The sequence below is a fragment of the Jaculus jaculus genome, chromosome 11, assembly GCF_020740685.1.
Source record: "Jaculus jaculus isolate mJacJac1 chromosome 11, mJacJac1.mat.Y.cur, whole genome shotgun sequence".
NCBI lineage: Eukaryota > Metazoa > Chordata > Mammalia > Rodentia > Dipodidae > Jaculus > Jaculus jaculus.
Genome location: NC_059112.1, coordinates 92,378,474 through 92,399,239, shown reverse-complemented (window position 1 = coordinate 92,399,239; position 20,766 = coordinate 92,378,474). Strand labels below are relative to the sequence as shown.

The 20,766-nt window shown below is 47.6% G+C and overlaps 1 protein-coding gene across 8 annotated transcripts in view; it reads right to left on the bottom strand.

The window, feature by feature from the left end:
* Sox2 (SRY-box transcription factor 2) overlaps positions 1-20,766 on the bottom strand; it is a 709,100-nt gene that overhangs the window by 43,830 nt on the left and 644,504 nt on the right. For 6 of the 8 annotated variants that reach the window (XR_006639563.1, XR_006639564.1, XR_006639562.1 and 3 more), the window contains one exon: positions 6,552-6,832. The exons of the other annotated variants lie outside the window; for them this stretch is intronic. The gene's annotated coding sequence lies outside the window, so the exon portion shown is untranslated. The remainder of the gene's footprint in view (positions 1-6,551; positions 6,833-20,766) is intronic. 8 annotated transcript variants of the gene reach the window in all.

Genomic DNA, 20,766 nt, shown 5'->3' with positions numbered 1-20,766 from the left:
CTTACACAGAGCTGCTGTCCAGGGGAAGATTGAGTTTGCCAACAAATGATCTCAGCATTTTAAAATAGACATTCCCTTTGAAAGGACAAGTTAAGAACTTGAAGAGCTGCCACTGTTGCTTTTCAGATGCACTGTGATTTTGCTTCGAAAAATCAGAAGAGAGGGGGCAAAAAAAAAAAAAGTCAAACAGGTCACCGGGGACCCCAACCACCTCCACCCCTGCATTCTTTCATACCCCCAAGGCATTGCTCAGAAGCCTAAAGGCATATCACTCTGATTGTCACGGCATTTGGTAAGACCCCATCACACAGAAGCCACACTGCTTCCTTACAGCCCTGAGCTTTCCCTGGCTGTGATTGTTATCCTAATTTCAAGCAGAAGATGATTGTTTTAAGTCCCCCAACTGCAGCTATTTTATTTAGCTGTGGTCACAACATTTATCAGGGCAACAAGCCTCTGCTGTTCCTTAAGGTCTCTCTGACCATCCTAAGTGGCAAAGAAGCGCAGGCTAGTGGCATGTGACAGCCACAGCACTGTCCAAGGCAGGCAGGACTTCTGGGCCTTCCCAGAACACATGAAATTCAGGCTTCCTTCTTCTGGGGTCCCAGGACTCCCTGACTTTTGTGTCAGTCACAGCAACCCCCCCTCCCCCACCTCTGCGGAAGTACAATTAAACTTCCTCCAAGCAAACAAGCGATTCAAACCCAGAAAGCCAGCGTGTTTAGCGCCGGAAAAGTAAGTTGGGAAAAGAGTTGAGGCCTTCTTTACATGGGAGGGATAAGCCTCCTAGCAAAAGAAAGGAAGAAAACTTTTCACCTGTGGCATTAAGTGTGTGTGGGGGGAAATGGATGCACGAAAAGCCCCCTTCAATCTGAGCGACACCTAAGTGAAGCTATGACGCTCCTCGCGGATTTACAGCTGCGCCTCACCCTGTAAACCAAAGTGCGCCCCCATCCTGGGCCGGCTGGCATCCCCTAGGCCTACCATTGACACCTGAGTCCTGGGCCCAAAGCTCTTCTGGCCTCCAAAGCAATGTCTGAGAAGTCACCTCTCCCCAAGGCCCACTTCAGCCAGCTCCAGAAGCCCCAACCCCGGGTCCCCTGTTCAGATGGATATGGGCTTCCAATTCCATCCCAGCGGAATCCTCACGTCTCTGGCCTGATCATCTTTAAAGGCTCCTTGGGAGCTGGGGCACTGACTCTTATCTCCCCTCCCACCCTTCTTTGCTTTTTGTTGGCGGCCCCCACTCCTTCTCCCTCTCACCACCCCCCCTTCTTAATTTGGAAGATCATTGACACGATAGGCTGTAATGAGTCCTTCAGAAACTGTTATGATCTACAGTGACAATCCCTACACCTAATTCACAGATTATTGACAGGCACCGTGGGCTCAATGGTGTCAAGTTGTACTTGTGGTTTCAACACCCTTCAGCAGCCCACGTCGCTGCTGGGCCCTGGATCAGAAACTACGCAGCCTGAGTGCTGGAGAGATGTGTATACGTGTGCAGCTCGGCTCCTTGGAGGCGCCTGGCTTTCTCCTTGGCTGTTCGGCTCAGGGTTGTAGTCCCAGAACCCCAGGTTCTTTGGGTGTTTAAAAAAAAATAAAGTAGAAGAGTCAACTTAATAAACCGGGAGGGGGGGGGAATCCTCGAGATGTGTTCTTATTAATGGGCCAAATATATATGTATTTAATCCTCTCCATCTCCAGATAGCTCACAAAACCCGTATAGCGCTGCGCAGTGTTCTCTTCCTGGCTCTCCAGGCAAGGCGTGAGGCGTGGGGGGTGGGGTGGGGGAGAAGAGGAAGAAAGGGTTGAGGACTTGGCATGGGCTCAGTGGGGCTAAGCTAAGTTGGCCCACCGGGTGGCATGGCCCACCGAATCCAGCAAGACTCAAAGCTGGGCGACCGGCCAACTCGCGCGGGGCTCTCCCGCCAGGACGCGGGGACCCGAGGCCCGCAGAGCTGCCACGCCCCTCCAGGGTGCGGGGCGGCCGGGGAGAACCGCGGCCAGGTGGCCAGGCGCTGCGGCACGACCTGCTTCTGAGAGTCAGCACCCTTCCCGGTCCTTGCAGTCCCCCCCCCCCTCCCTCCCCAGCGCTCAAAGTGGAGGGGCCGCTTCCCTACGGGCCGCCCCGGGGCGTGGGATCCGGGCAGGGGCCGGGCCACCTGCGGCCACAGATATGCCATACCCGTTGCCCGGGAGCGGGGGGGGGGGGGGGGGAGAAGACGGTGGCACGATCGGGCCTGAGCCATCCACTGGGTCGGTGCTCCTGGTTGCAGCGAGGATTCGTGCTTGCTCCCTGGGCCTTGGACAGCTCTGGCTTTGGTGGCACTGCCGCCCACGGTCATGGTGCAGGCAGCCCCGTGCGCCCGCCTGTGCCCTGGTCTGATCCCAAACACACAGTAAATGGGACGGCCTGACAGCTCCCGGCATTCTGCCGCGGAATCATTCTCCCCGGTTTTGCAAAGGCGGGCGTAAGTGGGGGGACAGCTTTGACCTCACCGCCACCGCTGCCTCGAGTGCGCTCCGGTCCCCCGAGCCAGTGCCCGCGTGGGATCTCTTCCCGCCCACGGAAAGGCGCGCGGATGCCCTGACAAGGGACCCCCTCCAGCTGGTCATTTCTGCCCAGTGCCCGGTAGAGCTTTCCTCCCTAAGCCTAGATCCGATTCTCGAACCCGATGAGAAGACATCTCATTACACGGGAGCAGCAACCCCCCTTTTAAATAATAATAATAATAATAATAATAATAATAAACACATTCTCAGATCCACTAATTCAAGAAGGAATAAACATAAGGGCGACAGGAGGCTTGCACAGAAAAGTCATTCTGTTAGGAAAAAAATAAGTTAGGCGAACTTAGCCGGACGAACACGCCCTAAAGTTAAGGTTAAAAGTTAAAATTGTGAAGCACACGCCTTAACTCGGAAATCGGTATATTGTACACGCGATGAGTTTCTGTCTGACTTTTAAACAACTGCACATTTCCCCCCCGGTTGTTCTGAGTCTAAAGCATGTGTCATTTTTAGTCTATCTTCCCGAAATAAGCACAAGACTACTTTTTGCCCTCCCTTGCTGACCGATGAAAATGACAACTGTTCCTTATGCAGACAGCTTTGGGAAGTATAAAAATATCGCTCTCCCCCCCCCCCACCCCCCCCCCACACCTTCTTTCAGTAGTATAACTCAGATTCTCGTTCAATGAAATCCTAAATTTCAAAGATTTAACACTTTTTAACCGCAAGGCACACCTTCTCTGAAATTCGACCCTGAGATAAAAGGCGAAATATGCCAGACACCTGTGTTGTAGACAATATCTGGGATTCAAACCCTTTGCTCCAGGAAGGGAAAAGTTTGGTCAAGACAGATAAGATTGGGGCGAAGGGAAGCCCTCGAAGAAGAGACTGGACTTTTAATTACACTCGGGAAAAGGAACGCTTTGTGTCACTGGAGACGCGGCTGCAGGAGCCTGGAGGGCACGCATCCTCTTCCAGAGCTTATTTTTTTTTTTTTTGGTGGTGGTGGGGGGCTGGAATACGGATGAACGGGAGAAGTAGTCTTAGTTCCTGACAGCTACGGAACAAAAATTCTTTATATCTCATCCTGTCTCTTGCTACCTGTTGTAACCATCACAGAACCTTTAAAAAGAGAAAGAGCCCCAACTGTCCCCCCCCCAAAAAAATAATTCAAGCCGTGGTAGGGGGTGGGTTGGATGTAAGGGGGAGGAGTTAAATTAAAATTATTGAGTTAAAACCTGATTTGCTATTGATATAGGGTTCTATTATCTTTTATGGCTACAAAAACTTGTTTCTGCACCTCATTTATTTCTTTTTCTTTTCTTTCTTTCTCTCTCTTTTTTTTTTTTTCAGGGTAGCCCTTTAACCTCCAAGAACAAGCGATTTCCAGGACAGGCGCTGGCAGCTCCCACGGCGTCCAACAGGGGGCGCTGGGCGCGAACCTGCGACGCCGCGTCTCATCTGAGCCCTGGATGGTGAGCGCCGACGCGGGGTCGATCACAGAGCTTTCGTCTTGGCGGATGAAAAGAGATTAAAGGCTAAATTCTTTTTGGGGTGTGTGTGTGCATGTATGTGTGTGCGGGGGGGGGTATCAATTTTTTAACAATTACGAATATGTGAAGCTTTTTTATCCTTTGATGCTCTCATAAAGACTCCCCTATCGGTGGGGGAATTACAAGGTTTTTGAGACAATATGCATCTATCTATCTATCTATCTATCTATCTATCTATCTATCTATCTATCTTGTGTGTGTGGGGAGGGGTTATTTAATTAAAACATATTTTTTTCCTATCTGTTCACTCGATCTTTTTTTAGAAGTACTTAAAAAGCTGACAAAAATCCTTTTGGCCTGTGAACCCTGCGCCAAGTTTCAAATACTTGAGCTATTTTCGAAGGCCCTCCTATTAATGTCAAAGAGAGGAGGGGGACGAGACCCAAATATTTAAATCCCACCCCCCCCTAAATTGTTGCTCAGCTGCACCCTTTTCTTTAAACAAGGTCTTTTATATGACTGACACATCCCGCGCTTTCGATTGGGCAAAAGCAGGTATAAATGACAAGAAGCAACTGCAAGTCATAATAAAAAACCCTGATGTTGGACCCACATAGCACAGTAGTATAAGAAGGAATCTAAATAAAATTGTAATCCACCCACCCCCACCCCAACTTAAAAAAAAAAACACCCTTCACCTGTATTTAAATAGCGTGTCTTTAATTACAGCCGTGCGGGATGCATGAGGCTGCAATGAAATTAGCAGTCATTACCAGTCCTTTAACTCCGTGGTGCTTTGGATCAGCTCTAAATTAGCTTTCCAGTCCTAACAAAGACGGTACAGCAAGCGGTGGGCTGTAAATAAGACAGCGCGACCTGCCCTCCACACTTTTTCTCTTGTCAATCATAGCTCTATCATTCAGCCCAAGATTAACCTTTATCTACCAAATTTTTTTTTCTTAAAAAAAAAAAAAAAGGAAGGAGAAGAAGAAAAGAAAGAAGGAAAAGGAGGCGGGAAGGAAAGCCTCCACCTCCCCTTCCCTGACCACTGCCTGTCCAGCCCCAAGGGCCTCTAAATTGTGTGGTGATGAGCCGGGGTCTCACTGTGTTTTCTGAGCCAGTCTCTCCCCGCTGGCCCCTCGGTGCACCTCGCCTGCACCCCTGGAGGAGCCCGGGGCACCCCGTCCCGAGGGGAAGCAACAGCCCCTGTACCATCATTCGCTCCTTTGCCAGGGCCGCCCCGCACAGATCAACTTTCCCTCCTCGCTCTCGTCCGCTGTCCGGATCTCGGGGGGGTGGGGGGGGTGGGGGGGGAGGATGGGGATGGTCCAAGGAGGCAGGTGCCTAAGTTTCCTGGATGAACAGGGGGCAGGGAACTCCACGAGTGGTCTCTGGTTTTTATTTTTATTTTTATTCTCACCAGACCAAACCAACATCCTCCCCCTCCCCCACGAAACAACAGCAACAACAACAACAACAACCCCACAACAAACAAACAACCACCAAACCGCGCAGCAACCCCCAAGACCCCGGCGGCTGGCGAGCCCGGCTTCGCCGAAGGTCACCGCACATTGTCCCACGTGCCGTTAGAGGGCGCCAGAGAGCAGCCGTCGCCCGCGCCAGCACCCCGCAGGGGCGCTCCCGGCCCCAGCCCCGCCGGGCTCCGGAATTCCTGCTCAGGTGATCTTTCCTGCCCATCCTTCCTCCCTCTCCCCCACCCCCGCCCCCGCGTCTCCCTCTTCCCCCCCTGCGCCAGTCCTCCTCCAGAACGAGCCCTCGCCACGTCTCCTGCCTGGCTTTCCGCATGCTCCCCCTCTTCCCCAGTCACCCCCTCCCTCCCCCCAAATAAGATCTGCAAGCCCCGAATGAATGACCGACACCTTGTGAATGAATCACTCATTGCATCCCAAGTCACACTGGACCATGTTCTTTGGAGGAGCGCGATACCAGAGTCGAACTTTTTTTTTTTTTTTTTTTAAGATGGAAGCCCGAATTTTTCAATATCGGGTTCGTCTATGGGGACTAGCGGATCGATTTCTTCATATTCATAGAAAACAAACATCCCCCTCCCCGCTCAAGGCAACGGATTGCGTTCAGTTCCAAAATTGTTCGAGGCGAATAAAGTCATGCCATTGCAATTCTGCATTGGTTAGAGACGTATGAATTAGCATTCAATTCCAAAATTTAACACCTTTCACACTTAAATCTGCTTGTGGTAAATGACTGGCACGCCGGGTGTATTTCCAGATCTCTTAAAGGAAGGACAGAAAGGAAGGAAGGAAGGAAGGAAGGAAGGAAGGAAGGAAGGAAGGAAGGAAGGAAGGAAGGAAGGAAGGAAGGAAGGAAGGAAGGAAGGAAGGAAAGGGCAAGAGAGAGAAAGAGAAAAAAAGAAAAGAAAAAGCAAAAATGAACCAGAATGAGAGGGGGAAGAAAGTGAGTGTGTGAGTGAGTGAGTGTGTGTGTGTGTGTGTGTGTGTGTGTGTTGGGGGGGTGGGGAAGAATGAGCTAGCAGTGAAAGTCAAAGTTGGGTTGCAAGCTACTTACGCGACCATGCCGGATCAGGGTGTTGTCTTGTAGCAGTTTGATTGGCAGGTAAAAAAGCAAAGAACGTGAGGGTTCCAAGAGCCTCTTGTCAACCCGAGCTTGACTACTTCTCACCGGACAGAACCAGCTGAAGGAGCTCGTGCTTCCCCCCTCGCCCTCCATCCAAGGCACGGAGAATCCATTTCGGCTTTTCTTCTCCCAGTCTCTCCAGCAGCCCTTCCTCCTGCCTCGCCCGCCTCGCCTCACACCAGCCTCCTCCAAGACCGAGCCTACCCTTGCCTCTGCAACAAGAAAAATCGTTTATGGCTTAAAACCCCAAATGGCTGATTTTTTAAAAGAGAGAGAGAGGGAGAGGGAGAGAGAGAGAGAGAGAGAGAGGGTGAGGGGGAGAGAGGGGGAGAGAAAAGAATGCACCCAGAGAACAACAAAAAAGTCAGTTATCCTAACACTGCTCTGTCCCCCACCGTAGAGAAGAATAAAAAAAAAAAAAGCTTTATGTTTTTTTCAGTGGGTATTCAAAGATAATTTGATGCCATTGTTTCTGCTACAGATGGTTCTTTTAAATACAATAACACGCCTCTTTGTGCAGGCTACTCACAATAAGAACCCAAAGCGGTCCCCTGAATAACCATTTTGTTCTCTCTTGTATGGGGCCAACAAAAGATACCGTGAGGTAATGGGTTCTGTTTATTGAAGCCATAGAATAGGGGTTTGATAAAGATTTTTTTTTTTTTAAGCAGAAGACCTTGGAAGGTCGGGCTAATCTCTTCATATTTTTTATTAAAATATTTGTCCAATAGATGATTCTTTGGTGCAGCTGCAGGTGGCCCCCTCAATTCTTAATCAGCGCTAGCATCTGTCTCTTGGAGGAGCCTTTCAAAATCTGCAACTCCATCAGTGGTGGGGGAACCCTATGGAATCCTCAGTCCCCCAGGCTCACTTCAGTCTTAGAGGCAGTGAGGTTTCCCTTGCCTTTGGTCGTGATGGGGTAAGGGGGGGGGGGGAGGAGCAAAGGCTCAAAAGACTCAAGGAAACTCTCCCCTGCTCCCTGGTTGACCATCACCACCAGTGAGCTCCACCCGACCACGACCATGGAGGTATTGCATGTTTCTGCAGCACCCCACCCCTGAACACACATTGCCTTAGGGGTAAGCCTGCGTCACTCCCAGCCCACATTCCTCTCTGCTTAAGGTCTCCAGTCCTGGAAAACCTAGGCCTGAGGAGCCGGGGATGAGTGGAGCAAGTTCAAGGTCAGTCTCTAGTACCCAGAGTTGGCTGTCTGGAATTCATGCCTAGCTAGGTTGGATGGGTTAGTTATCACTAATGCTGGAGGGGTGTGTGTGTGGGGGGGGGCTGGATATCACCCCACCCTGCTACCTCATGTGGGGAGCCCTACCATCTAGACAAGTCGGTATCAACTTTGAACTAGCCCTCAACACTGAGGCAACGGGAAAGGGTGAGTTTCTGATGGGTCTACCTTTTTTTTTTTTTTTTGAGGTAGGGTTTCACCCTAGCCCAGGCTGACCTGGAATTCACTATGTAGTCTCAGGGTGGCCTTGAACTCACAGCGATCCTCCACCTCTGCTTCCTGAAGTGCTGGGATTAAAGGTGTGCGCCACCACGCCCGGCCCTCTACCTTTCTAAAAGCATTCATGCTAGGGCTCTCCAGACCTCCTTGAGCCCAGAGTGATAGTAATCCACTTTCATGACTTCTGGTCGCTGTGTTGTTATTTGTGCCAAGACAATAGACTGGAAAAAAAATGCCTTTCATCTTGAGAACAAGTTGTCAATGGGTTCTCTTAACTCTGGCCCTGCTACCACTGCCCAAATCATTAATCCTTTTCTTCCCACAAACCTTCAAAATAGAAGAAAGCTAAACATTCAAACAAATCCCTTAATAAAACTGATACCAACTTCTACTTTCTCGGTGGACAGCAATTATGTTATTAGTTTACAACTCATCATGTGACAAGAGATTTGAGGTTGAGGTGGAGATTATTCAGCACCAGTTAAAGCTTTTCATGTGAAGCTTGAGAGAGAGAGAGAGAGGGGGGGGGAGAACCACAACAAAATAGAAAAATTAAGCTGTTTCAGGTATTACTTCTCAATAATTTATATTTCCAGGTAAGCAGCCCAATATAAGTTTGAACAAAAGGATGAAAGTTGAGGCAAAAAGAAAACAAAAACTATGCACAGGCTGGGGAGATGGCTTAGCAGTTAAGGTGTTTGCCTGCAAAGCCAAAGGACCCCGGTTTGATTCCACAGATGCACAAGGTGGTGCATCTAGAATTCATTTGCAGTGGCTGGAGGCCCAGGTGCACCCATTTCTCTCTCTCTATCTCTCTCTCTGCCTCTTTCTCTCTCAAATAAATAAGTAAAAGTAATATACTAAAAAAAGCTATGCACTTCTTAAACATAAAAGAAGACTGAAGCCAGGTGTGGTGGTGCACGCCTTTAATCCCAACACTTGGGAGGAAGAGGTCTGAGGATTGCTGTGAGTTTGAGGCCACTCTGAGACTATATATAGTGAATATATAGGTCAGCCTGAGCTAGAGTAAAACCTTACTTTGAAAAACTGGGGGGGGGGGGAAGAAGAAGAAAATGAGAGGGAAGGAAGAGTCAAGAGTGGAACTTGGACAGGCCAAGGAGAAGGGGGATTTCCTTGGGCGCTGTGGGAGGGGGGGAGTATTATGCTACAAGCAATTGAAGCGTTGCCTCCAAGTGAAGGGCAAATGGGCAAGGAGCATGTGAAGTGAATTTCCCAAAGTTTTCATAAAAAGCTAAACCATGGCTATTACCTGAGTGGTCCCTTTCCACCTCCCCTGTCACTCTGGCTTTTATTTTTCCTGTTGTTGCTGTTTATTATTTATTTATTTATTTAGGTTTTTCGAGGTAGGGCCTCACTCTAGCTCAGGCCGAACTGGAATTCACTAGGTAGTCTCAGGGTGGCCTCGAACTCATGGTGACCCTCCTTCTTCTGCCTCCCAAGTGCTGGGATTAAAGGTGTGTGCCACCACGCCTGGCTTTTTTTTTTTTTTTTTATTTGTTTATTTGTAAGCAGACAGAGAGATGAGAGAGAGAGAGAATGGATGGGTGCACCAGGGCCTCTAGTGCTCCAGAAAATGAACTCCAGATTCATGTGCTAATTTGTGCCTCTGGCTTTATGTGGGTATTGAGGAATTGAACCTGGGTTGTTTGGCTTTACAGGCAAGCACATTAACTGCTGAGCCATGTCTCTAGCCATGTCATGCTTAAAAAAAATTTTTTTTTACTTATTTGACAGAAAAAGAGGGAGAGAGAGAGAGAAAGAGAATGGGTGTGCCAGGGCCTCCAGCCATGGCAACCAAACTCCAGATGCATGCACCCCCTTGTACATCTGGCCTAGTGGGTCCTGGGGAATCAAACCTGGGTCCTTTGGCTTTGCAGGCAAGTGCCTTTACCACTAAGCCATCCCTCCCAGCCCCTGTCATGCTCTTTTTGTTTTTAATTTATTTATTTGAAAGATAGATAGAAAATATGGCACCAGGATCTCGTCAATGCCGATGAACTCCAGATTCATGTGTCACTTTGTACATTTGGTTTTACATAGGTGTTGGGGACTCAAACCCTTTTAACCAGTAATTCATGCTGTTTTTCTTTCTTCCCCAGCTCTAGCCCAGGCCGACTTAGAATTCCGTATGTAGTCTTAGGGAGGCCTTGCGCTCACAGGGATCCTCCTATCTTGGCCCTCCAAGTGTTGGGATTAAAGGCATGCCCTGCCACGCCTGGCCTCTCATGCTGGTTTTGACAGTCAAGTTTTGCATAGGATGTTCCAAACTGCACCAAAGCTTCTCTTCCTCTTATTTCTTTATTTACTTTTTGGTTTTTCGAGGCAGGGTTTCACTCTAGTCCAGGCTGACCTGGAATTCACTATGTAGTCTCAGGGTGGCCTCGAACTCATGGCAATCCTCCTACCTCTGCCTCGCGAGTGTTGGGATTAAAGACGTGTGCCACCATGCCAGGCTCTTTTTTTAAAAAAAAAATTTATTTTTATTTATTTGACAGAAAAAGAGGGTGGGAGGGGGGAGAATGAGTGTGTGCCATGGCGTCCAGCCACTGTAAACGAACTGAATTGCAGATGCTTGCGCCCCCTTGTGCATCTGGCCAATGTGGGTCCTGGAGAATTGAACCTGGGTCCTTTTGCTTTGCAGACAAACTATCCCTCTAGCCCATCACCCTCTTTTTATAATGGACTGCAATAAGACTCCAAGATAATGTCCTCTTGCCACTGCAGGGCTTGGGTCTGGACCCAAGACTGGGAGCAAGAAAGACCCTCAGACTCCCCAAGGAAGCCCATGGTGACTGGTGGTCAGGCATGCTCTCTATCTTAGCCAATGAATCTGTCACCCAACCATAGGAAGTTTAAAATCGGTTGGCCTCTGTCTTCTGCAAGCGATCCAGAAGGGGTGTGTGTGTGGGGGGGGGGGGTTGGGAGAGGAAGGGAGAAAGAGAAAGAGATGTATGTTTACCGCAAATCATCAAAAGTTGTCTAAAAAGCCAGAACACAAAGGCGTCCACCGGACATGGGAGAAGACGAGCATGTACCTAATGGATCTAGGAGGTGTCACGACAGGTGAGGAGCTCACGTGACCAACTACCTTGGTAGATGAGAAGTCAGCAACCTCCCATCTATAACTGTAAGGGAGGACAGGACAGGTAGGACCGGGTGGGGGGGAGGGAAGGAGAGAGGCCTGGAGGGAAGGAGGGGGGGGCCCAGGCAGACAGGCAGTACCTCTTTGTTTGGAGTAAACGCATACCAGGCCACCTAAAGGATCCTCGGTTATAGAACGATTTTTTTTTTTTTTTCCCCTGAGGGAATCAGCAAATCCATTTACAAAAGTGTTTTGGGCCCCAAACCGAACTCCCCAAGTCTGCAAGCACAGCCTTCTTGGGGAGAATGGGGGTGGGGTTTCCAACCCTTTATCTTCAGAACGGGACGCCTCTGAGTGAGTGACATTTGGCGGAACCATTTAGGTTGAAGAAAGAATGAAGGCAAGGAGCGGGGAAAGGGAAGGAGGGAGGGAGGAAGAGGTAGAGAGGGTTTTGAAAGACTGGATTTGAGCTGATCACCGGCGGGGAGATCAGCCAGGGCCACAGTGGGGTCCGTGCAGGCTGTCAATCAGCGATGGGGGGCCGGATCTGCACTAGGAACGTGCAAAAGAGGAGAGGTGTAAGCGTGGCCTGCGTTGGGCCACCCTCCACGGTGAAAGCTTCCCTCCGCTGGAGGACTCAATCATTCACCCTCCGGTCTCCTCCCACCTTCTCCACGTGGAAAACAAGGCCGACCCTGCGGGTTCGGGTTCGGGCTCGGGACGGACGCTGCACCTGCCGCGGGTGGGGGCCGAGGCGCGGCGGTCAGCGGGGACCACTGCTGCCCCAGCCTTTAATCACGCCCCCGGCTGGTGACGTGTAACTAGCTGGCCCCAAGCATGCTATAAATGTAAATCTCCCCACTTGGGCCGGGAACAAAACCATCGGGCCGCCCTCGGGCCTGCGGCACGCTGGGGAGGGGCGCGGGCGGACGCGACCCACCCGGGAAGGCGCGTTAGAGACGAGCGGTCCCCACGCTAGGCGGGCGCCCAGATGGCGCGCGCGCGTGCGCGGGTGCCGAGGCCCCAACTCTTCCCAGATCCTCTAGATTCCAGAACAAACTTGGGAGTTGAGCCTTAGTCCCCCCTCCTCACCTCCTACTCCTTTCTGAGGTTCAGGGAAATTAGACCTTAGTTGGGAGGCCAAATGGGACCTCCAGGCTGGCAAAGTCTGTGCCATGGCCAGTTTCCGATCTCCCTAACTCCAGACTCAAATGTCCAAGTGACTTTTTGGAGCTGCTCACTCTGCTGAGTGCATAGTGTGGCCACTCTGGTTTGGGGACTGCAGTCCACAGATGCTCCAGGGAGGGCTGGATCCCAGTCACCAAGGGAGGGAGGTCAGAACCCTAGTTTCCTTCAGCAAAGGACACTCAGAGGAAGGCTACGCTCAGGTCAGCACAGTGGGCAGCTCACGACTGAGCGAGGCTTCCATCTACCCAGCACAGTCTTCCTTCACACCAATGCTCAATGGTCCGGCCCTCTCTGAGGCGTCCTTTGTTGCTGATTCACACAACAGGGACCCCGGGGGAAGGTGTGCTTGGGGACTAAGTGGGAGTTTACAGGTAACAACAAAGGCCATGGGGAATGTTTGACAGTAGTCTTTAAATTTTCTTGATATATATATATATTTCAAAGTTGTACAAAAAAGTACACCTTGTAGTAATTTTGTAGTAAACAACAACTTTAGCTTGGAGTGGTGGCTCGTCCCTGTAACTCTACCACTGGAAGGCTGAGTCAGGATGGACAATGGCCAGGAGTTTGAGCCAACCTGGACTACATATTAAGTTCCAGGCCAGCCTAGGCTGGGATAAGACCCTGATTCAAAAGACAACATATATGGGCGTGGTGGCACACGCCATTAATCCCAAAACTCTGGAGGCAGGGGGAGGAGGGTCACTGTGAATTTGAGGCCATTCTGGGACTACAGAGTGAATTCCAGGTCAATCTGGACTAGAGTGAATCCCTACCTGGGGGGGGGGGGAGGGGGGAGACAAAACAAAGCCAGGCATGGTGGCACCCACCTTTAATCCCAGCACTTGGGAGGCAGAGGTTGGAGGATCACAGTGAGTTCGAGGCCATCCTGAGACTACAGAGTGAATTCCAGGTTAGCCTGAGCTAGAGTGAGACTCTACCTTGGAAAACAAAAACAAAAACGAACACACAAACAAACAAAACCAAGAGACAAAACTAGACAAGTGGGGATAAAGCTCAGTAGCAGAGAGCTTGTCAGCATGTTTAATACTCTAGGTTCAATCCCTGGTAACTAAGTTAACTAAATAATAAAATATGAAAGGGGAGGGGCTGGGGAGATGGCTCTGCAGTTAAAAACACTTGCTTGCTAAGCCTGCTGACCTATGTCCAGCACTTAATCCACCTCCATAAGCAGGAAACAAGAAATGGTGCAAGAGTCTGGTGTCCATTTGCAGCAGCAAAAGGCCATGGCATACTGACCTCCCCCCTCCCACATACAGGTGAAAATAAATAAATAAAAAATTAAAAAAATATGAAAGAGTTAAAAATAAAGATGAACAGCTGAAGGGATGGCTTAGTGGTTAAGGCACTTGCCTGCAAAGGCAAAGGACCCGGGTTCCATTCCCCAGGATCCATGTAAACCAGATGCACAAGATGGTGCATGTGTCTGCAGTTACTGGCTGGAGGCCCTGGCACACCCCTTTTCTTTCTCTCTCTCTCTGTCTCTGCTTCTTTCTTTTTGTTAAGTAAATAAATAAAGATGAAGAAAAATATGTTGAGTCATGCTATCCATCAATATGATTGGCAGTCAATGATGTCTTATACTTGAATCACTTTCTTGTTTTAGTGTCTTTTAAAACATGTTTTATTTCCACCAGAGTAGTTAATGGTGAATTCCTGCTGCTGAAGACACCATGTGCTGTAGTTATGGAACATGGAGAGAACTGGCTGGAATCTGCAAGACAGCCAGTCCCTAGACAGTTAGCCCATCTAATGCTGGAAGGTGCTACATGAGCTACTGAGGGAAAGTGGCCAACATCTGTCAAGGCAACTCAAGGTCTACGCTATTCAGACACAAACAATCTGACGTGATGCTCACACAAGTGCAAAAGTGGCACACATCCATGGTGGGTAACCAACTGCTTGTGAGTCGGCTAACAGATCTGCTCAGTGGAAAGGAAACCATATCTGGAACTGGGAAACAAGTCAGAATCATATCCAGGAAGTGATTTTGCTTTCCATTATCAAGCTCCCACTAATCTTGGGCTACAAGAAGGCCTATACCCTTTAAATTCTCTCCTAAATTAATAATGGTTATTCCATTTAACCTGTGCTGACTTCACTCTCCATTGGAGAATCTGCTTCCCTTTTTCAATGGGAGTGGGACCTGAGGAGAGAAACGACCCTCCGCACTTCACCCCGGCCCCAGCTGAAACCACAGAGGAGTCAGAGAAATGAGCAAGAGTGCTCCTTTTTTGGGGAACCTGTTATCAGCACAAGGGTGAAGGAGACAGACATTGGGGACACTCAACACCTACCAAACCAGAGATCCAGAGGCTTCTAAGTGCCCATTACTGAAGTAGACTTAAAATGTTCCTAGCACGGTTCAGGGAATTTTGCAGAAGAGGGGGCATAAAGATTGTTAGAGCCACAAGTTGGGACGTTTTGCGCAGAGCCATAGTCTCTCCCCCATAACTGATAGCTAACCCCACAATGCATGACCCACAATCCCCATGTGGATGACATCCCCAACGAGGAGGGTACCTTTGGAAAAAGGTGCAGAGATAATGGTACCAATGTGTGCTCTTTACATATTGAATATGTCCATAACTAATAAAAACATGTTTTATTTATTTTAGAGAAAGAGAGAGAGAGAAAGAGAGAGAGAGAGGCAGATAGAGAGACTGGGTGTACCAGAGCCTCTAGCCCCTGCAAATGAACTCCAGATGTATGCACCATCTTGTACATCTGGCTTATATAGGTACTGGGGAACCAAACCTGGATCCTTAGGCTTTGCAGGCAAGTGCCTTAACCTTTAAGCCATCACTCCTGCCCTATTTTAGTGTCTTAATTTATCCATATATTCAGTATATCTGAGTATCAAGGCAGTGGAGAGGGAAGAGGCTGCAGGATATTTGATTTCACTAACACATCTCTCTCTCTCTCTCTCTCTTTCTTTGAGGTAAGGTCTCACTCTGGCCCAGGCTGACCTGGAATTCACTCTGTAGTCTCAGGGTGGCCTCGGATTTATGATGATCCTCCTACCTCTGCCTCCCAAGTGCTGGGATTAAAGGTGTGCACCACCACACCCAGTTTAGGGGTGGCAAATTTTGATGAAAAACGAGCATGCCATTTTGGGATTTGTCTAGAAAATAGTTATTAATGCAGGTAAACTGATTCTGGGAGAATTCTCATTCCTCATCTATACTGCCTACTCATGTTCCCATGACCTCTGAAGAACAACAGTCTGTCTACTTGAGGGCGAACAAGAAAGGAACAAGCCTTTAATTAGTGTCTATTCCCCACCAAACAGTTTCTCTTCTTGACTTCCCATATTATTCCTATAAAGCTAGAATTATTATGCTTCCACTTTATCTAACCTCAGAAAGGAAGAGCCAGCTAGGTTGAAGGTCGATGGCATCTCAGCCGGGGCGCAGTACATCTGGGTTTCCCATCTGACTCTAATTCTCAAATGGATGGTCTTGTCTCCAGCAAGCATCATCAAGTGTTCCGCATATGGGAGGAAATTGGTTGGGGCAGTATATGATCTTGCTTTATTTTTATCTTTCCCTGGGAGACGGCCCTCCCTCTTGTGTTGTTTTGAGGCAGGGCTTCACTATGGAGGCCAGGCTGGCCTGAAACTTGTATTCCTGCTGCCTCGGGCCTCCAAGTACTGGGGTTATGGTGTGTACACCATCACACCTGCACAGACAGCCTCTTAATTCTAGATTTTAGGCTCTTTAGTCTTGGAGAGATTGACTGGAGATTAGGATATCAAAGCCTATGTGCTTTTTCCACACCAAACTTGGGCAGAGGGTTTAAGTTCATTTTTGTCCTCCTTTTCTTTTTTCTTTTTCTTTTCTTTTTGTCATTTGAGGTAGGGTCCCACTCTCTAGCCCGGGCTGACCTGGAATTCACTATGCAGTTTCAGGGTGGCCTCAAACCCACAATGAACCACCTACCTCTGCCTCTCTAGTCCTGGGATTAAAGGCGTGCACCACCATGCTTGGCCTTTTTTTTTTTTTTTTTCTTGAGACAGGGTCTCCTGTATTCGAGGCTGGCCACATGTTATCTATGTAGTCAAGGAGGACTATGAACTTCTGGTCCTCTTTGTAAATATCTCCCAAGTGCATCGCTGGCGTGTGCCACCAATGCCCGATTTTCTGAGGTGCTGGGGACGGGATTCGGGGTTTTGTGCATGCTAGGTAAGCACTCTTCTCACTGAGCAACATTCCAGCTCCCAAGTTCCATGTTCAGAATGCAGATTTCAACTGGCATTAGGTCAGAGGTAGCCACAGCATGGACTCACCCAGGTCATACTACTTTCGTGAATTTAGAATCACACAGGTTGACGGGTTACTAGTCTTAACGCCCTAGCCTCAGACGCCAAAAGGGTCAGAGGGAAATACGGTAATGACAGAACACATGACTTCTAATTAACCTTATTACCAACTGCACGCCAATGAGCATTTATTTTTTCATTTTCTTAGAATGGCAATTGAGGGCTGGAGAGATGGCTTAGCGGTTAAGCGCTTGCCTGTGAAGCCTAAGGACCCCGGTTTGAGGCTCGGTTCCCCAGGTCCCACGTTAGCCAGATGCACAAGGGGGCGCACGCGTCTGGAGTTCGTTTGCAGAGGCTGGAAGCCCTGGCGCGCCCATTCTCTATCTCTCCCTCTATCTGTCTTTCTCTCTGTGTCTGTCGCTCTCAAATAAATAAATTAAAAAAAAAAAAAAAGAATGGCAATTGAATTTGCTTGCTTTCTAGGAACTGCCCCTTCCCGATGATGATCGCCTATATCAAAACTACTCTTCTAAAGGTCAGCAGAAATTATTTTAAGACACTGGAATATAAAAAAGTATTGTCATTTTAATAGGCACGGTGGAGTGTTTAATTTGTATCTCACATTAAATTAAGCATACGGGAACAGGGTATAATAGATTTTCCATAGTTTAGCTGCCAGCGTGGCCATGGTGGCCAGTCACTGTCACTAGCAGTCTAGGCAGTGGTTTGTTTACTTGCCTATTTGAATTAAAATAAAGCTTCGCTTCTGCTGACTGCACCACATTATCTATGAGACCATAATCCTGCGAGCAAATCCTATATCTTCCAGAACTGGCTCTTTTGTTTGGGATTACTGAGAGCTTAGCCTATAACAAAGAGGAAGGAGGTGTCTTCTCATCCTCATAATTAAGTGTGGGGACTAATTTAGAAACAAACCCAGAAAGATGTACTATTTGGAGTTATATTTCTACAACAGAATGGGGGAGAAACAGGGGAGGCCAAACACCTGATTGTTAACAGAATGTTTCAAGTATTAAGGAAGTGTACTGCAGGAACCCAGCTTGTTAAAATTAAAAACTGCAGCAAGTAAGGCAGCGATGGCCTTCGCATGGAGTAGCAGCTGAGCACGGAGGGTCTGAAGGTATGTCTGGACAGAGGAAGTGGTAGGGTGTTAAATTTGCTGTATTTTCGGCAAGTCATTTCTTCTTCCATTCTTCTCACCACTCATAGCGATAGCTATGAGCACTGTTGTTATTAACACGTGCAATGACAATAACAAAACCACTTTTATTCATTAGGGGAAACTAAACTTGCGTAAACCCTCGCTGGTCATTATCAACATTTTACCTCCACATGCGCACAGTTCAGCAACATGTTCAGGTGATTTTTCTGGCTCTTCCCTTGGTTCAAAGTGAGCTTCCCATATATACCAGTAACCCAAACCTATGTGCTCAAAGAAAACACCCTACAAACAGATGACTATAAAAGCTCCCACAGTCCACAATCCACATATAAACTGCGTTTATTAAAGAAGAGAGAAAAACACAAGATTGGTTTGTCAATGTCTTTAACACTAATTGTCACAGATGGGAATTTGAAGGACCTCTGTGAAACCAAACCAGACCCCAGCGAATTATAAAGCAGGTCCTTACACTTTAGAAACATTTAGGCAAAGTGACAGTTCAGAACATCTGTTAGCCTTCTGTCTGTATGCACCCAAGATGTCACAGGATGCACAGCTGTAGGCATTTTAGGCCCCTTTTTTTTTGCCAACATCTGTCACAGCAGCACAATAATATAGGTAATTATCAACACCTTACATAAACTGTTTGCTATTTTAATTTTGAGAAAGAGTAAAATTAGTGTTCCCAGTCCTGGGCAAAAATTGAGATGAATATAATCATTTTTATCTGAAAGATGAATAAATGATCTGATTTTTTTTGAGAAGCCTACATTTTAAATATTTTCTGCAGCCAAGTTGGATATGCACCATTTTAAAAAGCAAAAGAGAAAAAAAAATCACAAATAATCTTACTTTGAGAAGTGAAGAGAAGCCATAACAAAAGTGAACTAAGGGAAAAGGAAGGAGGAGGCTAATTTGCTGTTTCCAGCACCCAAAGACGACAGGAGTTGTGACTAATAAGACAGCGTTTGCTAAGGCCACACAATTATGGCATTACCTGATTCTGTTTTCATCAAAATTAAAAATTCACTCTATAATATCAATACAGCCCAGTTCTTTGTGGTGGGTTATTGCAAAAAAAAAAATTGCATCTGGGGAAAATAAGAGCAAAAATACATCACATACATGTATGAAATTGATAAAAGTCAAAATAAATATTAAACAATTGCGTGTTCACTCTTCTCTCAGCCCCAGCATTTTTTTTTCTTCAGAGGAATGGCTAATAAAAGTATACTTCAGGGCTGGAAAGATGGCTTAGTGGTTAAGCACTTGCCTATGAAGCCTAAGGACCCCGGTTCGAGGCTTGGTTCCCCAGGTCCCACGTTAGCCAGATGCACAAGGGGGCGCACGCATCTGGAGTTCGTTTGCAGAGGCTGGAAGCCCTGGCGCGCCCATTCTCTCTCTCTCCCTCTATCTGTCTTTCTCTCTGTGTCTGTCGCTCTCAAATAAATAAAAAATAAAATAAAAAAAAAAAAGTATACTTCGTGCTGAACCACCTTAGTCACCATAGCTGAGTTGAAAAGGGTAAGTTCCTCATGTAGCCCAGCACCCTTCATTGTTTTTCAATGGGTTCTGTATCTACAAGGTGCACCCCAGGACACTGGGCATGGCTGCCTCATGGCTGGCTCCCCTGGTCTGTACTGTAAGTTGTTTTTCAGCCTCAAGAACCCCAAAGCAGCAAGCTGGTATTCCACCATCCCTGATGCCAGTCAATAAAGTCTCACTGAAAGACCAGGTCCAGCCACAGCGGGGAAAGGAGCAGAGTTGCAGCTGGATTTCATCATGTAAACATGCAATGTAATTGTAACCAATTCATTACACACTCCTTTTGTTTCCATCACAAAAGGGATGTTACCTTTGTCAGAGGTTGTAATTCCAGTATGTGCAGGCACAGACAAGGGAGAAATTGAAAAAGTGCTATCAATTCTACCCACAGCCAGGAAGAACAGTAGGGTCAGAAGGTCATTATCACTGCCCCATGTTCAGTTCAGCCCAGACCACAGATAGCTGAAGTGTCCACGTTCCCACAGAAAAGGTATAAGGAAGGAGGTCACGGAAGACACTGACTGCGATGAGCAGCAGGAAGCCGTGCTCCGGAGCGTTATTTCATTTGACACACAGGAAGACGAATCAAGTGGATATTTGGACAATAATTATAGATGTAAATATCTATACATTAGCTTTCTCAGAGCAATTCTGCTGAGGAGGAACATTTTGTTAATGCGTTCTCTATGGCAAAAACCACGAATCTAGTCAGATGCACAAGGTGGCACATGCATCTACAGTTCATCTGCAGCAGCTGGAGGCCCTGGCATGCCCATTCTCTCTCTCCTTCTCTTAAATATATATATATGTATATACATACTATATATATATATATATATATATATATATATATATATATATATATATATATATATATATATATATATATATATGGCTGAGAGATGGTTTTGCCTGCAAAGCCAAAGGACCCAGGTTGAATCCCCCAGGACCCACATAAGCCAGATGCACAAGGTGGCGCATGTGTCTGGAGTTCATCTGCAGTGGCTAAAGGTCCTTGTGTGCCCATTCTCTCTCTCAAATAAATAAATAAATAAATAATAAATTTTAAAAAACTACGAGTTACAAATTTTAACGTTTGTCCTTTAAAGGTGTACACAGAGTTCATGGAGAAAGAGAAGGCAGAAGTTGGCATGGATGTAAAAGACACACATGTAGCCCTAAAGTAAGCATTAAGAATGAAAGGAGGGGGGCTGGAGAGATGGCTTAGCAGTTAAGGTGTTTGCCTGCAAAACCAAAGGATCTGAGTTCAATTCTCCAGGACCCACCTAAGCCAGATGCACAAGGAGGCACATGCATCTAGAGTTCATTTGCAGTGGCTGGAGGCCCTAGCATGCGCATTCTCTCTCTCCCCCTGCTTCTTTCTCT